Below are 15,915 nucleotides of genomic sequence, written 5' to 3'. Positions count from 1 at the left end.
GTGTCTACATCATGTATTACCGGCGTTTGTGAACGTCAAAGATGGATTCACAATAGCCCACACTTTCCATAGCCATTGATGTATATGCCGTGTTCCCAATCTTATTTCTAGGGTTCGCAGTTTACATCATGTATTGCGGGCGTTCGTGGGCGTCAAACATGTATTCACGGTAGCCCACAACATTCATAGCCATTGCTGTATACGTGGTGTTCAGAACCACGTACATCAACATTCACATCAGCAGTCAACACGTGATCAAACACACACAAGATTACTAGTTAAGAGATATTTTATTTGGTTTATGCTTGTATGGGCATACATCGATACATACAAGGGGTCAGTGAGGTCTGTGATAATATGAATGAGGTATGTACAACTACAATACCTGTATGCACGCACATCTATGTTTTTTTTTCTTAATTGGTAGCTCTTGGTAGCTGTCCATCTCTCCATCTGTGATTCTTTTCCCTAAGAAGTCTGAAAGTTCTTCTCCTACTTTTCATTAAAAAAATGTATATTTCAGTTCTCTGTAGAGAAACTCAGAAATAGGTGAAACAAATAAATTCCCTAGCATGATTTTATCATAATTGTATACTATATAGTTACAGGAGGAATCAGTACAGTTACTAAGCTCCCAGGAAATAGAGCCCAGGGAGCGATCTGGTGTTTTTTACCTCATGGGCTCCACACGTCAGCGCATGGTCCCACCACCCACCGCCTTATCCCCTCGCCTCGCAAGATCTGCTGCACCTCGCTCTCCCTCCGCTCGCATCGCCTCACCATACGCCTCACCAATTGCCTCTCCCGTGGCTGTCTCTCCCCCAATCATCCCGATCCCTTCTCTTTGAGGCGGCCGTTCTCTCTCTCCATCCCCTCCCTGTCTACTTCCTGGGCAGACGGGGATTCAGGCATAGCGTTTGGTAGCCATGGACGACGGTGGCGCCATGCCAAGGTCGGGGACAAGGAGTCTTGAAGGCATGACGTTGGAAACCATGAGCTTTGGGGCTGGGCGCTCCTGGACGGGACATCAGATCGACAGTTGTGTGTGGATGTCGCCGCCGCCAGTCTGCTGCTGTATGATGCACTGCTCATAAATCCCTGTTTCCCACTATCCTCTCTACAGGGTGGAAGAAATGGGATGACTTGCGGTGCTGCGAACTCATGCACAAGAAGATGTGTGACGGGCTGCTCACTCAGGTGAGAAGCTTCTATTGTGGTGGGCAACCAAGGCAGCCCATGGTCGCGACAGGAAGCGGTCACTGCTCGGTACTCCGGGAGCTGGCCCGTGTCCAAATGGTATGTGCAAAACCTCTTATTCGCACTGCTTGCTGAGTTATAGATAGCATCCACATCATGAGATTTTGTAATAACCTTTTAAAATTTTCAGTGAATGACATAGGAAATTAAGATATGGCATGCAGTTTAGATTATAAGAGTTTGTTACATCGAGGACACGGTGTATTGTGTTAGTTCACATGAATCAATTTTATGTAAAGCTTTGTGAATTTTCATGTAATGATTTTTTTGTGACTTGCAACTGTTAGAACTGTTATCAGCTTTGGTCTGGATTACATTATACGCATAACAAATATGAACTGGTAACAATTAAGTTTCTAGGTTTCAGCACCATACTACTTTGTGTAATATCAAATTACATCTTTGTAGCTACTGAGTCCCATTCAAGGTTTTGGTTACCGGTCGAAATTTCAAGATTTCCCATGGTTACCGCATATTTCCGAGCCCCTCAATAAATCCTTATACCGAGCAAAAAGTACCATTTTTTTGAAATTTTTGAATTTAAACGCTCTATTTGTAGTAAAGTGCATAGGATCTAATTAATGCCATGAGAGTTGATTCCGACGTGTTCGTAGCAACCTAGTTCCTGTTTTGACAGGTCTCTGGTTCGAATGTTCGTTCATTCATTTATTTGAATTCAAAATTCAACTATAACATTCGTTCGAAATACTCTCGGTATTTCTCGGTATTTCCCGGTAACCGTGGTAACCACGTTTACCCGTCCCCCTCGGTAAAATTGCCTCATTCGGTAACCAAAATCTTGGTCCCATTCTTGATGGTGAAATTGTTCATGGAAACCAAGTCGAACCTGGCATCACAAATTTGTTGGAATGCCAAACTGGTCTGACAACACATAAAACATATTTGTGCCAATATCATGTCGTGTTCTGATATGTGACTTCTAAGAAAAACTTTTGTCTCAATTATTTTAAAGAGGACACAATTTTTTTCCGCACTTATCTGAAGATTCAGTCAGTTACTTCCAGTTATTATTGCGAGCAGATTCTTTGTCCTACTATTAGAACTGTGCATTTTTATAGCCATTTTTCTCCTCCTGCTGTTATAGAGTTATAGTAGTCCAGAGATACTTAAAGTTTTTTGTCCTTTAGGCCTATGATGATGATGATTGATGAACAATACTGATCATAAGAATACCTTCATATTTTAAGAGCTTGATTTTCTTTACAAGTATAGATACTTGCGAGCACGCAAAATGATGGCATGCATTTATATTTGATGGTTTAATCCCCTTCTCACACTGTGATGCGTGACATCTCAGTAATTTCCATTTTGAGGCTGATGCTTACACGTTGTTGGGCAATGTTTTTATTGCTATGGATTGCGGGAACGACCAGTTTAAAGCTTTCTAATTTCAGTACTGCTTGCGAAGGGTTCCTCTTGATCTCCGTAGTATCGGTTGCTACTAATAGAAACATAATTTCTTTTCAGATTCTTGGTTGGAGGCCCTCTATTTTTTTTCTTATGATTGTATTGCTATATAGAGTCATCATTAATTCGATGATGCTGTTCAATAGTTTAAATGCTGCAAATGATACAAGTAAGCTCTGCTGGAATGAAGAATTAGATATTTAATCCATGCATTCATATCTAATTCATAAGCATGTGCAATTTGATCACAAATGCTTTCAGTAAATGAAAACCACGTTAAAGGTTTAATGTAATCCTAATTACACGTAAATTAGTTAACAACGAGTAGAGGTGGGATTCAGAAATGCTTACGTGTTCATGGTGGAAATTTGGAACATTTGTATTTACGTTGTTCTGTTGTTGTACTCATTGGTACTTGCGCGCATATTTTTAGGGTATGGTAGATCATTGTTCAAATGGTTTGAGAAAAAAAAATGCCTGTTGTATGAGGCGCTGCTTTATGCATGACAATATGCTTAACAATGTCTGCTACTTTCAGTATGCAGATGGGCATGAGATTGGTATCTTCGACATCTTAATTTATACACTTTTTTTTACAGCCACCTATCCCAAAGCTCCTAGGCTCCTGCCACATTAGCCTAATCTTGATTTTGTTAGTTTACATGATTTTACTATTGGTTTTGTTCTGGATTTTGATGAGTGGTCTATTTTTTTTATTGTCAAGATGAAAGTGATGCGGCTCTAAATTATGGTTGCATTTAAACAATGAATTCGAACTTATGTGAGGTTGTATAAACTTATAAATTAGTTTACACATAAATCTCTGAAACTTGCATGAAATTATGTGTATTTCTGTTTTGGTTCGCAAATTAAGCATCATCTGCTTTCTTCGGGTACTTCAATAGTTTGTTTATTTCTTCCTTATATTTCAAATGGATTATGCAAGGTTTGGTCCAACATTCCTCCCTTTTTATGGAAGGAAAGGAGTGTTCGCTTTAATTCAGGTTTCGTATGATCATTACAACCATTTTGAGTCAATTTCCCTTTGTAAAGTTAAAGTGGCATAACTTCCTGACGTGGACTCCTTATGAGGACACATCCAAGCCAGGAAAGGACAAAAATCCTTGAACAGGACTACTAAATTTTCTTATGATGATCAAATGAGTTATTTGTCTACATTTTTATGTTTAGAACATAGTTTCCTAAGTTGCCTGACTCAAATGCTTTATCATTTTGTCATAGGGGTATTGATTTGCTTGCTCTAGTAGATACCTGAGTATGGAGCTGCTAGGTGGTCATGTGCCAAGATCCAATGTAGCGAGGATCGGGTGGCGAGGCCGACATGGTGGCTCATGGACTGGTTGGTCATGGCACTGGTGGATGTAACCAACGTGGCCATAATCTCCAGGAGGGACTATCGGGGGACTACGGAAACAACAACTCCAGGGCGATGCTGCCAGGGTGAAGTTGTTGTGGCCTCGGCGGAATAGGGCAGACGACCCAGCCTGCATAACCATCTGTTGCGGCTCGAGCACATCGATTGTGGGTGCTCAATGTGATCTTTGGGGGACTTGAAATGTTAAATCTGTTGTGACTGCATTTATCTTTTCTTATGATTGAACATGCGTTTTTCACTGTTGGAACTCACTCAATTTAGCACCTCATGGCAAATGCAGATTCATTGCTTTTTGGTGTATCATCGGAAATTGCAGCTGGAAACGGATGATGGCTTGGTTGTTGTGCTCTGCAAACTGAAGCCAAAGAAAGGACGGCAACAACAAACAACGACCGAGTGTATTTATTCAGAGCAGAGATAGTGCAGTCACTATGAAGTGGCAACTCCCAGGTTTACAAATCTGTGAGCTGGCCTTTTTATTTATTTATTCCCTTTGTCGTTAATGCATATTTTCTGCTAAAACACAAAGTGGGCCACTCGGTGAATACAGCAGAACAATAATGTTGTAGTAATAGAGAGCACTTCTTGCTGTACTCCCAGCTTGGGGTTTGTCCTATACGTTCGTTCGTTGTAGTACCATGGAATGTGATACAGCGCCATGCAATACACATTATATTTAGTTGGAACTGGATGCTAAGTGAAGACAACATGGGAGCTGAGAACCAACAATTGCCACAAACACATTCTCTATTTATTTTCACACAAAAAAAGAGGAAGAAGAATACGTAACGCTTGTAGTACTGCAGCCTCAAAACTGAACAGCTTCATGACTGCTTCTGCTTCACGCTCTAATTATGCAGCAAGACTACCGCAACCAATGATACTGTTGATGACTGACACCAGTTCTGTTACCTGTAAATCTCTCATCAATGAAAAGAAAACGGCGCGGCAAAGCGCGCTTATGGTTCTAGTTGCATCTATACGTGACAAGTTTACAATGCAGTACGGTAATATAGAGGTTATCGAAGCGTTTTTATCTGATGATTTGGCTGTCATACCTACAGGAAAAATTCAGGTTAGTGATCTTTGGATACTTATTATGTGTTAACAACTTCGTGTCAGGAATTAATCATTTGTGTCTCATACTTTTATATATATCGTGCCTATTTTTTCTGCAAATTTTAGACAACCAGGTCAAATCATGATGTTTGCATGTTTTTTGTAGCTCTTTTTCATAACGTTCCAAACATGTTAATCTTACAAAGAACCATAGCTTTTAGAAATTTATGGAGGGAAGGACACTTCTGGTATATTATCAAAGCAAAACTGAATATGATCATATCTTTCTGTCTGAATGATATGATTAGATCCGTGTTTCTTCAGGCACATTGGTAGAAAACATACCATATTTGTTGCTATTACACTGTGTCTTGTGTCACTAAATAGAGTTTTCGGCTTAACCTAGTCCACATCGTTTTAGTTCATCTTCAGCTGAAGCTAGCTAGCTAGCCTACTTTTTTAGGGTTTTAGTATCTTGAACTTTTTTGCATACCTCCTCATATGTGACTAACGTGAGGAGGGAGCACAACAATTTTTATGAAGTTCGGCAGCTCCAGAAAAAATGACGGCGTAGAATAGGACTGCCCTGGTCGTACCCATGCTCATATCAGCTCATGGCTGTGAGCAACATAAGGTCCAGAATGAAAGACAGTCTGCGGTATGAGTGCTCGTGCTCATGCTTGTGGTCGTAGAACTGCAGGCCATGCAAGAGAATCTCTACAGAGCGATCGACGGGGTGTGGTACGAGCGCTCACGCTCGTACTTCTGCTCGTATCTGAAGACAACCCCGACAAATAGAAACCTCCATATTCAAAGACAGCGTCTGGTACAAGTGTTTGTGCTCGTACCTGCACTCGTACCGAAGGACGACGCTCCACGTCGACTACCAGAAGGGACGACGACATCAAGTACGACCACACCTGGTTGTGCCGCCACTCGTACCTGGCAGGAAAACCCTCCAATTGATTCATTTTCGACGTATGAGGTCACCGAGGTGTATTTTTACCGATTATTTGCTTCCTAAATTTTATTATTTAACTTCAAAGCTCCTGACCAATAATTCTCTTTAGCAATTATGTTTCCTTTTTCCTGTTGGTATACGAACCCCGCCGTATACCGAATCGATACTTTTTATTTTCATAGGGGTTTGGGCCTTATGTGTTGACATGTACGGTATGGTGCCAACCGTTTAAGGACCCACACATAAGCCACTTGGTTCCTTCACCATGTTGAAATTCATCAACAAGTGCCCGATAAACTTTTCTGATTCGAACCTTTTCTCAAATAAAAGCTGCTTAGTAGTGAGTTTCTCGCCTTAAGTGAGGATCTCTTTTTTTAATTAGGCACGGTTGTACACTCGTGTTTTATATCTTGTCTCGCACCCAGTGCATCTTAATCTAGGAATGAATATGACTTCTAGACCTAGTTTGTTGACTTAAGTGTGCTGCTTAGGTTAATAAACCGATCCTATTGAGACAATTATGTTTCATCATTTCTGTGCTAATCCTTTGTGCCAAAAAATAAAAAATCCCAGAAATACAAAAACACTTTGTTTTCTAATGTCAGTTACCACATGCTTGAAATAGCAATTGAATATGATTTGATGCGATGTGATTTGTGCACGTTAGTTACCATATTCCATGAAACATGAATCATTACTAGTCTGTACTTGTTGAGAACATACTAATTAAGTCCAGGCTAGATAGTGAATCGATGCCAATGGGGGAGAAGTTTCAGACAGTTTTGTGGAGAAGTTTAGAGAGTTATTTCTTGCTTTGGTTTTGTTCCTAAGCATTTGCATCTCATACGCATGCATATATTATTGGTTGTTACATTTTATGGTGATGCATAATTCCTTATATAAACTCTCCTGAAAGTGATTGTCATCAATTACCAAAATGGGGGAGATTGAAAGAACATGTGGTGCCCCCATGTGTGGTTTTGGTAATTGATGACATTCTCTATGGACTAATGCTTGCATTGAGTTATATTTGAAGGATTTGTCCATAGACATTTTTTGAAGTCCATGTGTTGGTTTCAAGGACTTATGAGTTGACCAAGGTGATATTAAGGAATTATCCAAAGATTGGTCATGTGAGTGTTGAGCTTATTGCTAGCATGTCTTGAAGAAGAAGATTGTGTGATCATTCATGTTTACCTTCAAGACATCATCCAAATGAAGAGAGTTGGAAAGATTCAAGGTTGATCAAGACTAAGTACAGAGAGTGATTCAAGTTGATCAACACACAAAGCGTAGAAGATGTACCGAGAGGGATCAAGTGATCCCACAGTATGGTAAGCATTGTCCATTACGCTTTGTGTACTAACCCATGGTCTACATGGGAGTTATATGTGGGGTTAGGTATGTTTCCATGGGCTTGCGTCAAGAGGAAGATATCAATACAACCCATGGAGAGGATGACATCCAGTGGTGATCGTCATCAAGACTACGGTGTGCAAGTTCAAGTGGAGCATCGCGAAGAGATCAAGTGCTTGAAGCTTGCCGTTCATTGTGGTGACAATGGGCTTGTGAAGATGTGCCGAAGAGTGGATCACCCATAGTGGAGTACGGGGGAGCAATCAACTAGTCTTCATTGACCCAACACAATCAAGAAAGGTGGTCCATCTTGAGGAGGACAAGATCGTCATCATCTAGCTCAAGTGGATCATGCGCAAGGCAAAGGTTTGCTGTTGAAAGGTTTTCTATTTTACCGGTCTCATTATGGTAGTTGGGAGACCGTGTTATAGGATTGAATGTCGTACTATCAAAGGGGGCTCTCAAGTTGGTAGCTTGATCATATCATTCGTAGAGAGCTCAAACCATTGCATACTTGCATCATCTTTCTTGGTTCTTGTTTGGTGTTTCTCTTTGTGAGTTTTAGAGCTTATGGTCATCTTCATGATAAGCTCGAGTTCATTGAAAATAGAATTCACATGCATCTTCTTTGATGTTTCCGATGTTGTAGGTTATGCCAGTTCTTCTCGGTTGGAGTTTTCTCTCCTCTATATCTTAGGCATACCTCCCATGCCACTTCTTACTAACTAGTTGTTGTTTGGATGCTTCTTGTCGTCATCTGTCCAACAAGCTTGAGTTTGCTCAATTCGGAGTTCATTTGCAGAAGTTGTGGCAGTTTAGGCTTTATTGCATCCTCTGTTTTCTCTGTTGTGTTCTTGAAAGCCTCAAGCGGTAGTACTGCTCTCTAGAGCGGTAATACTGCTCTCTAGAGCGGTAGTACCACTTGTAAGCGACAGTACCGCGGCCCTATGCCACACATATATAGTACTGTGGCTCTCCTTGCAAGTAACCGTGAAGGGATTGACAACCTCTTTATCATGTTGAGTGCAAGTATTTATTTGTTTCTGTAGGTGCATCTACTGGAGACTTCCGTGTAACTCCTACTGGATTGATACCTTGGTTCTTAACCGAGGGAAATAATCATCTTTACTTTACTGCAACACCCTTTCCTCTTCAAGGGAAAAATCAACGCAAGCTCAAGAAATAGCAACAACATCTAGGTATTTCAGTGGCATGACGTTTTCCATGTCAGAAAAGAAACTATGTTTCGATGTTTAGATCCGAGAAAGATCAAGGTTTTGGATTCCGGATGCAAAAAAAAAATAATATCGTGGGGCACCAAGATTTCCAGTTACTGTGGTAACCGGAAAATACTGGGCGGTTACAAGACGTTCCCTTTAATGGGTGTTTAATCTGAACAAAATTTATTCAAATTAAAAAATTCGGGATTTTTTGCTCACAAAGGCGATCTCTCGTGGGATATATGGAAACACTGCTACGGGGCGGTAACTGAACTTTCCGCCTGGTTTCCAAATTTTTGGAAGGGATAAGAAAAAAAGGCATATTGTCTCAGCGCTCCAAAGCTGTTAAAGTGACGCATGGCAAGAATAGACCAGGTCAAATATGCGCCTTTTTCTGTGAGACCATAATTTACTCCTGTTCAGAGAAGATGCTCAAGACGACAATTTAGTCTTAAAATAGGGCCTGGAGTGAAAAAAACTCTTAAGAGAATGACTGGTTCAGTAACAAATTTGAAGTAGTTCCTAGTTCATGAGTTCTGTTTTCACTCCACGCACCACCTCCGACATCTGAAGCTCCGAAAAACAGCTGGAGATGTAGCTCAGGGCCTTGTTTGTTGGCGCCGCGTCTCCTCGCATCGCCGCTTCTTCTTCCTCTTGGCTGCCTCTCACAGCTCAACCTCCATCTCTCTCAAGTTCCTCTCTTGGTTTCTCTCAACAACACATGAGAATACACACACAGACCTACACTTCACCAAGGAGAGGAAAGGCTTTCCTTCTCCCCCCCGGCGAGAACACATGTGCTACATGGTTTTTCTCATCCTCCCCTCTCCGCTTCAACTTTCATTACTCACGTCAACACATATATATACACCAGGCTGGCACACAAGCCGCATGACTTAGGCCACTACTACTTCGTGGCCCTTATCCTCTAATCACCCGGCCATCACCAAGCCCACTAACTAACTCCATGCATGATGCTAACCACTATCTACATGCACGCAGAAATGTAGCTTCTCCCAACGCCACAACAACCTGGCCGTACTCAGCATGTGTGCAGCTAACTAACTAACAAAATCACTTGGCTTCATCTAAGTGCTTAACCGGCTCCAACCCTTCACGTGCTTGCCACATCACACGGCCGTGCTGCCTCTCGCGGCTTTGGAGCCTGTCGCTGCCATCGGCATCTCGCCGTGCTCGCTGTCTCGCACGGCGGCTTGGCATCTCGCCTTCTTCCCACGTCTCCGCTCCACCTTCATCGACTGCAAGTCCTGATCCTATACTACATGCCTAAAGAAAACAAACATGCTGATACAAATATCAAGATTGAACCTAATATTTTTCTGTGTTGACACCGATGGAGTTCAAGGAGGGAAGTGCTTGGTTGCTTGGCCTCAGGTTTGCAAGCTAAACGCTATGACGGACTGGGGATTAGAAACCTGGACCTACACGGACTTGCACTAAGGGCTCACTAGGAATGGATGCACCGCACAAACCCCTCCCAAGCCTTGGCAAGGGCTGGCCATGAATCCTGATCTCAAAGCCCATGCCATTTTCTACAGCCTTGAACTTGCCAAAATTGGAAACTGGAACAAGGCCGTGTTCTGGAAAGACAGGAGGATCAATGGCAGTACAGACTACGGAGTATGAGATTGCACCACTTGTTTGGGGTCAAAGTCCATGCGTGGATGATCAACAGGAGGCTCATTTTGGAAGGGTTGTCTGACGATGCACGGGCAAACGACCCATGTGCTGATTCAGTTCATCACGTTTCGGGACGTTGTGACTGTTGCAATGAACACTGGATTGCAGTTTTGCTGCTACGGCAAACGATTTTTGGTGCCATGGCAAAGCCTTTTTGTTTAATAACCGGTCCATGTTAGAAGTTTGCACACCGACCGCTTGTGCACATTAGCTAGTTGACTAGGTGCCTTTGCCCTTGGGTTTCACTTAACCTGGTCGTGGGATGACATGCTTTAGTGGGTGATACGTCTCCAACGTATCTATAATTTTTTATTGTTTCATACTATTATATTATTTGTTTTGGATGTTTTATATGTATTATTATGCTATTTTATATTATTTTGGAACTAACCTATTAACCTAGAGCCCAGTGCCAGTTCCGGTTTTCCCCTGTTTTAGAGTTTCGCAGAAAAGGAATACCAAACGGAGTCCAAATGGAATAAAACTTTCGTGATGATCTTTTTTGAGCCAGAAGCAAACCAGGAAACTTGGAGATGAAGTCGGAGGAGCCTCGAGGTGGCCACAATGGTGGAGGGCGCGCCCTGCTGGGTAGGGCATGCCCCTGTCTTGTGGGCCCCTCATGGGTCTCCTAACCTAATTCTTTCGTCTATATATACTCTTATACCCCCAAAACACCAGAGGCATCAACGGAAAATACTTTTCCACCGCCGCAACCTTTTGTACCCGTGAGATCCCATCTAGGGGCCTTTTCCGGCGTCCTGCCGGAGGGGGATTCGATCATGGAGGTCTTCTACATCAACACTATTGCCCTTCTGATGAAGCGTGAGTTGTTTACCTCAGATCTACGGGTCCATAGCTAGTAGCTAGATGGCTTATTCTCTCTCTTTGATTCTCAATTACATGTTCTCCTCGATGTTCTTGGAGATCTATTCGATGTAATAATTTTTTGCGGTGTGTTTGGCGAGATCCGATGAATTGTGGATTTATGATCAGCTTATCTATGAATATTATTTGAATCTCCTCTGAATTCTTATATGCATGATTTGATGTCTTTGTAAGTCTCTTTGAATCATCGGTTTGGTTTGGCCAACTAGATTGGTTCTTCTTGCAATGGGAGAAGTGCTTAGCTTTGGGTTCAATATTGCGGTGTCCTTTCCCAGTGACAGTAGGGGCAGCAAAGCATGTATTGTATTTGTTGCCATCGAGGATAAAAAGGTGGGGTTTTCATCATATTGCTTGAGTTAATTCCTCTACATCATGTCATCTTACTTAATGCGTTACTCCGTTCTTTATGAACTTAATACTCTAGATGCATGTTGGATAGTGGTCGATGTGTGGAGTAATAGTAGTAGATGCAGAATCGTTTCGGTCTACTTGACATGGACGTGATGCCTATGTTCATGATCATTGCCTTAATTAGATATCGTCATAATTTTGTGCTTTTCTATGCTCGGCAGTAATTTGTTCACCCATCGTATTATTTTCTATCTTGAGATAAGCCTCTAGTGAAACCCATGCCCCCCAGGTTTCTTTTCCATCATATAAAGTCTCTTTTCCATCATACAAGTTTCCGATCTACTATTCTTGCAATCTTTTACTTTCCGATCTATAAACCAAAAATACCAAAAATATTTACTTTATCGTTTATGTATCTCTATCAAATCTTACTTTTGCAAGTAACCATGAAGGGATTGACAACCCCTTTATTGCGTTGGGTGCAAGTTTGTTTGATTGTTTGAGCAGGTATTCGGTGATTTGTGCATTGTCTCCTACTGCATTGATACTTTGATTCTCAAACTGAGGGAAATATTTATCTCTACTTTGCTGCATCACCCTTTCCTCTTCAAGGGAAAAACCAACACAAGCTCAAGAAGTAGTAGCGGGTCAACTCGACTAACAGAGCTAGCTAGGTCGACACCCGCATGATCTGGCTCGTGGGATGGCACGAGCCCCAAGGATCACTACGGACATTTTGCTTCTGCTATTTGGGGCGCTACCTTGTACATTGAATAAAAGATTTACATTGAGTGTATGACAACCGTGTATTATCAAGGGGGACACAAGCAAGGGTACTTTGGTTGGAACTCCAAGATAAGATCACAATCCAAACATCCTCCAAGATTCACATTAGCAACTATATATGTTTGTTTTTTGGAAGCCCTGATACCATTGTGTTTTCTCCACCTGTATTATCGAGCCTCTCCCAGTGAGTTAAACCGTAGCGAGCAAGCTCAACTTTCCACATGGTAGAACTGTAGCTCCTTTTATTCCAGCATTGTCGAGTCAAGTTTCCTTACGTTCTTTATTCGCTTTGGTGTGTCCAAGCATAACTTTTCACATGGTATATCCAAACATCCTTCGGTTTGCTTCAACATATGTCTAGTCCTCCGAGCAATTCCACCTGGTACCTTTGAGCTAGGACTTTGTAATTTATACATAGTTCCTTTTTTAGGACAGCTCTATCTACCGCAAGTTCAAATTGGGAAGAAGAGAGGTCCAAACAAGAAGATAAGAGAAAGGAAGATTGTTTTGGGTGATTCCATGAACACTTTTCTCTCTGCTTTGAGGCAGAAGCTCCTCCTTATTATTGAACGCCTACCTATTGTTCCTCCCTTCTTACACCATTCATTACTTTTGTGTGTGTGTGAGAGAGAGAAAATTTAGGGGTTCTTGAGAAGAGCTTTATTGGAAGATGCTTTTGAGTACTACCAAGTGACTTTGTTATGCTTGTTACACTTAGATGGTTATGAGTCACTTGGTAGTCTTCAACTATCAAGTTGTGATGGAATCAAGAGTTCGTACAAAGTCTGAAGATCGTCTTCCAAGTGTTGAGATCTACCGCTTAGCGAGGCTTCTTGGTGCAAGCCATGATGTAATAGGTTGATTTCCTTCATCAGTCACTTGGGTAGTGACACAATTGAGATCCTTGTGATCTTAAAACAAATTGGTTCAAAGACTCCATCAATGTGGAGTAGGATATCGCCAAGTATCCAAACCATGGGAAAAGTATCATCGCGTACCTTGTGTTTGCATTCCCTAACCATTGAACTCTTACTTCCTTGCGAATTACTCCTTCCATTGCTATTATACTTTGCTTGCTAGGTTGTTTAGTTCTACAAGTTCTACTCCTAGATTGTTGATTCAAACTGTTATCTTGTAAAATTCATAGTAGAATTTCGGATACCTCATCCAAACACTTGGTAATATAATCAGAAGAGTAGTGCGTGAGATATCAATAAGTGGTTTGTGCTCGGATTTAGCTCTTGACCACAATAATTTGCATATATACAATGATGTACTTAGTATCGTCACGATATTAGTATATACTCTTTATCAAAAAAAGCATCGTCTTGATATTAATATATTGACGTCTATCTAAAGAAAATAAGTTTTTAATCGGACAACTCCTATTCAATGATGTACATGACAATTGGCTATGATTATGCTCAACCATGGTTTAGTAGAATATTCTGCTCCCAAAAATTAGTAGCATTGAGCTACTTTTGCATTATTTCTCTTTTCAACTGATAATTTGTTTTTATATACCTCCCATTCACATTTCTAACCCATCATAACTCTCTCTCTCTCCCTCTCACTCTCTCATCTCTGTTCTCGTTAGTTTGGCAGCCAATATTACCCCAATAACATAGCTTGGAGGCTACTTGAAGAAGACTATATGGAAGGTGCATCCTTTATAAGGATAAGTCATGTTAACTTTACAGAAGGTTGGTGACCGCATTGGTTATTCATCTGTTAATTTTGTGACCAAGTCCTAGAATTTGCTTCATACCTGAGCCTTAATAGCACTTTATCCAAAGAGATTTGGTATATATCTTTGTCTCCTCTGCTCCATTGTCATTTTCTCATCTCAACAACTACGCTCACTCATTTGCCAAGCTAGTGGGAATAGTTGAGTTCAAAGCATGTACCTAGGGCCAGGGCCATGCTCCCTTATAGCCTCATACACTATGGGTATGTTTGGTTGTCTTGGTGGCTCTAGTCTGCATCACATGGGGATTCTTGGGTGAGTGTAGCCTGGTTGAGCCGGTGCAAGGATGAGCTGAGATGTGTTTTTGGTGGACTACATGATATGGGTGCACGAGACATGTTGTATAGAACATATGTTGTTTGGTAGGCTAAATTAGTGCTTAATTGTATTACCTCTTGTCTTCCAATTTCATGGCCTCTTTTATTCGTAGGAATTTTAAAATGCAGGAAAAGAAAAAAATACATGATGGAGTGACATGCCCACTTATATCCTATAGGATTAGCAAACAGTGTTTAGTGACAGGGACAAACAAAGGAATTCTAAAAAGTAGTTGGAGTGATGTTAGATTCCATATGAAATATAATACAAATAATTCATCGGGAAGAAATTCCTGTAGAATTTTTTTCTTATAGGATTCAATCATCAGAATAATTCGTTAGAAAAAATCCCTATCGAATTCAAGCTGAGAATCAAACAACCAACATAGAAAATTCCTAAGGATTCTAATCTTCCAAAATTCCTACTGAGAAACAGTAAGATTTACGTGGTACTTCCGAGCTAGTTCCTTGAATGAAGAAAAGATCTAACTTTATTGTAGAGAACCCTCGTCAATTTTCTTCCTAGTGCTTCCGAGTGCTATGTTTTCTGCGAGGCTTACATGTTTTGCTCTCACAATTCAAATTTTGAACGTGTCCACTAATTTTGAGATTATTCCCGGTTCTTCTGGGCGAATTACTTTTTCAAGGTAACATTCAGATTTATGCCGAACTCTATATATGGACATGGATACCCCTTGGTGTGACAAGAAACTTGAAGTCATTCCACTCCATTCCAACTACCGCTAGTCGAAGTGTTGAAGGAGAGACCTCCAAGCAAGAAGAGAAGATAAAGGAGGATTGTTTTGGGTGATTCCTTGAACACTTCCTCTCTGCTTTGAGGCACAAGTTCCTCCCTTGTTCTTGAACCCCTACCTGTTGTTCCTCCCATCTTACACCATTCATAACCTTTGTGTGTTTGGAGAACTTTTATGGGTTCTTGTGAAGAGCTTTGATGGAAGATGTTTTGAGGAGTACTACCTAGTGACTAGGCTTTGTTGTTACTCTTGGAGGGTGCGTGCCACCAGGACAGTTATGAGTCACTTGATAGCCTTCAATTATCAAGTTGTCATGGAACCAAGAGTTCCTACAAAGCCTAGAGATCGTCTTCTATGTGCCAAGATCTACCCCTTAGTGAGGCTGCTTGGTGCAAGCCATGATTTAATAGGTTGATTGTGCTTCTTCGGTCACTTAGTTGGTGACCCAATCGTGATCCTTGTGATCTTGAAACCATTTTTCTCAAAGACTCCATAACGTGGAGTCGATATCGCCAGCTATCTGAACCACATGAAAAATATCGCCGTGTCCCATGTGTTTGCATTATCTAACCCTTGAGCTCTTACTTCCTTGCAAGTTATTCTTTGCGTTGATATTATACTCTTCTTGCTATGTTGTTTAGTTCTAAAAGCTAGATTGTTGCTTCAAACTGTCATCTTGTACAATTTTTAGTAGAA

Source organism: Triticum dicoccoides, unplaced genomic scaffold (assembly GCF_002162155.2).
Source record: "Triticum dicoccoides isolate Atlit2015 ecotype Zavitan unplaced genomic scaffold, WEW_v2.0 scaffold59965, whole genome shotgun sequence".
Classification (NCBI taxonomy): domain Eukaryota; kingdom Viridiplantae; phylum Streptophyta; class Magnoliopsida; order Poales; family Poaceae; genus Triticum; species Triticum dicoccoides.
Note: the sequence above shows the minus strand (reverse complement) of the source record.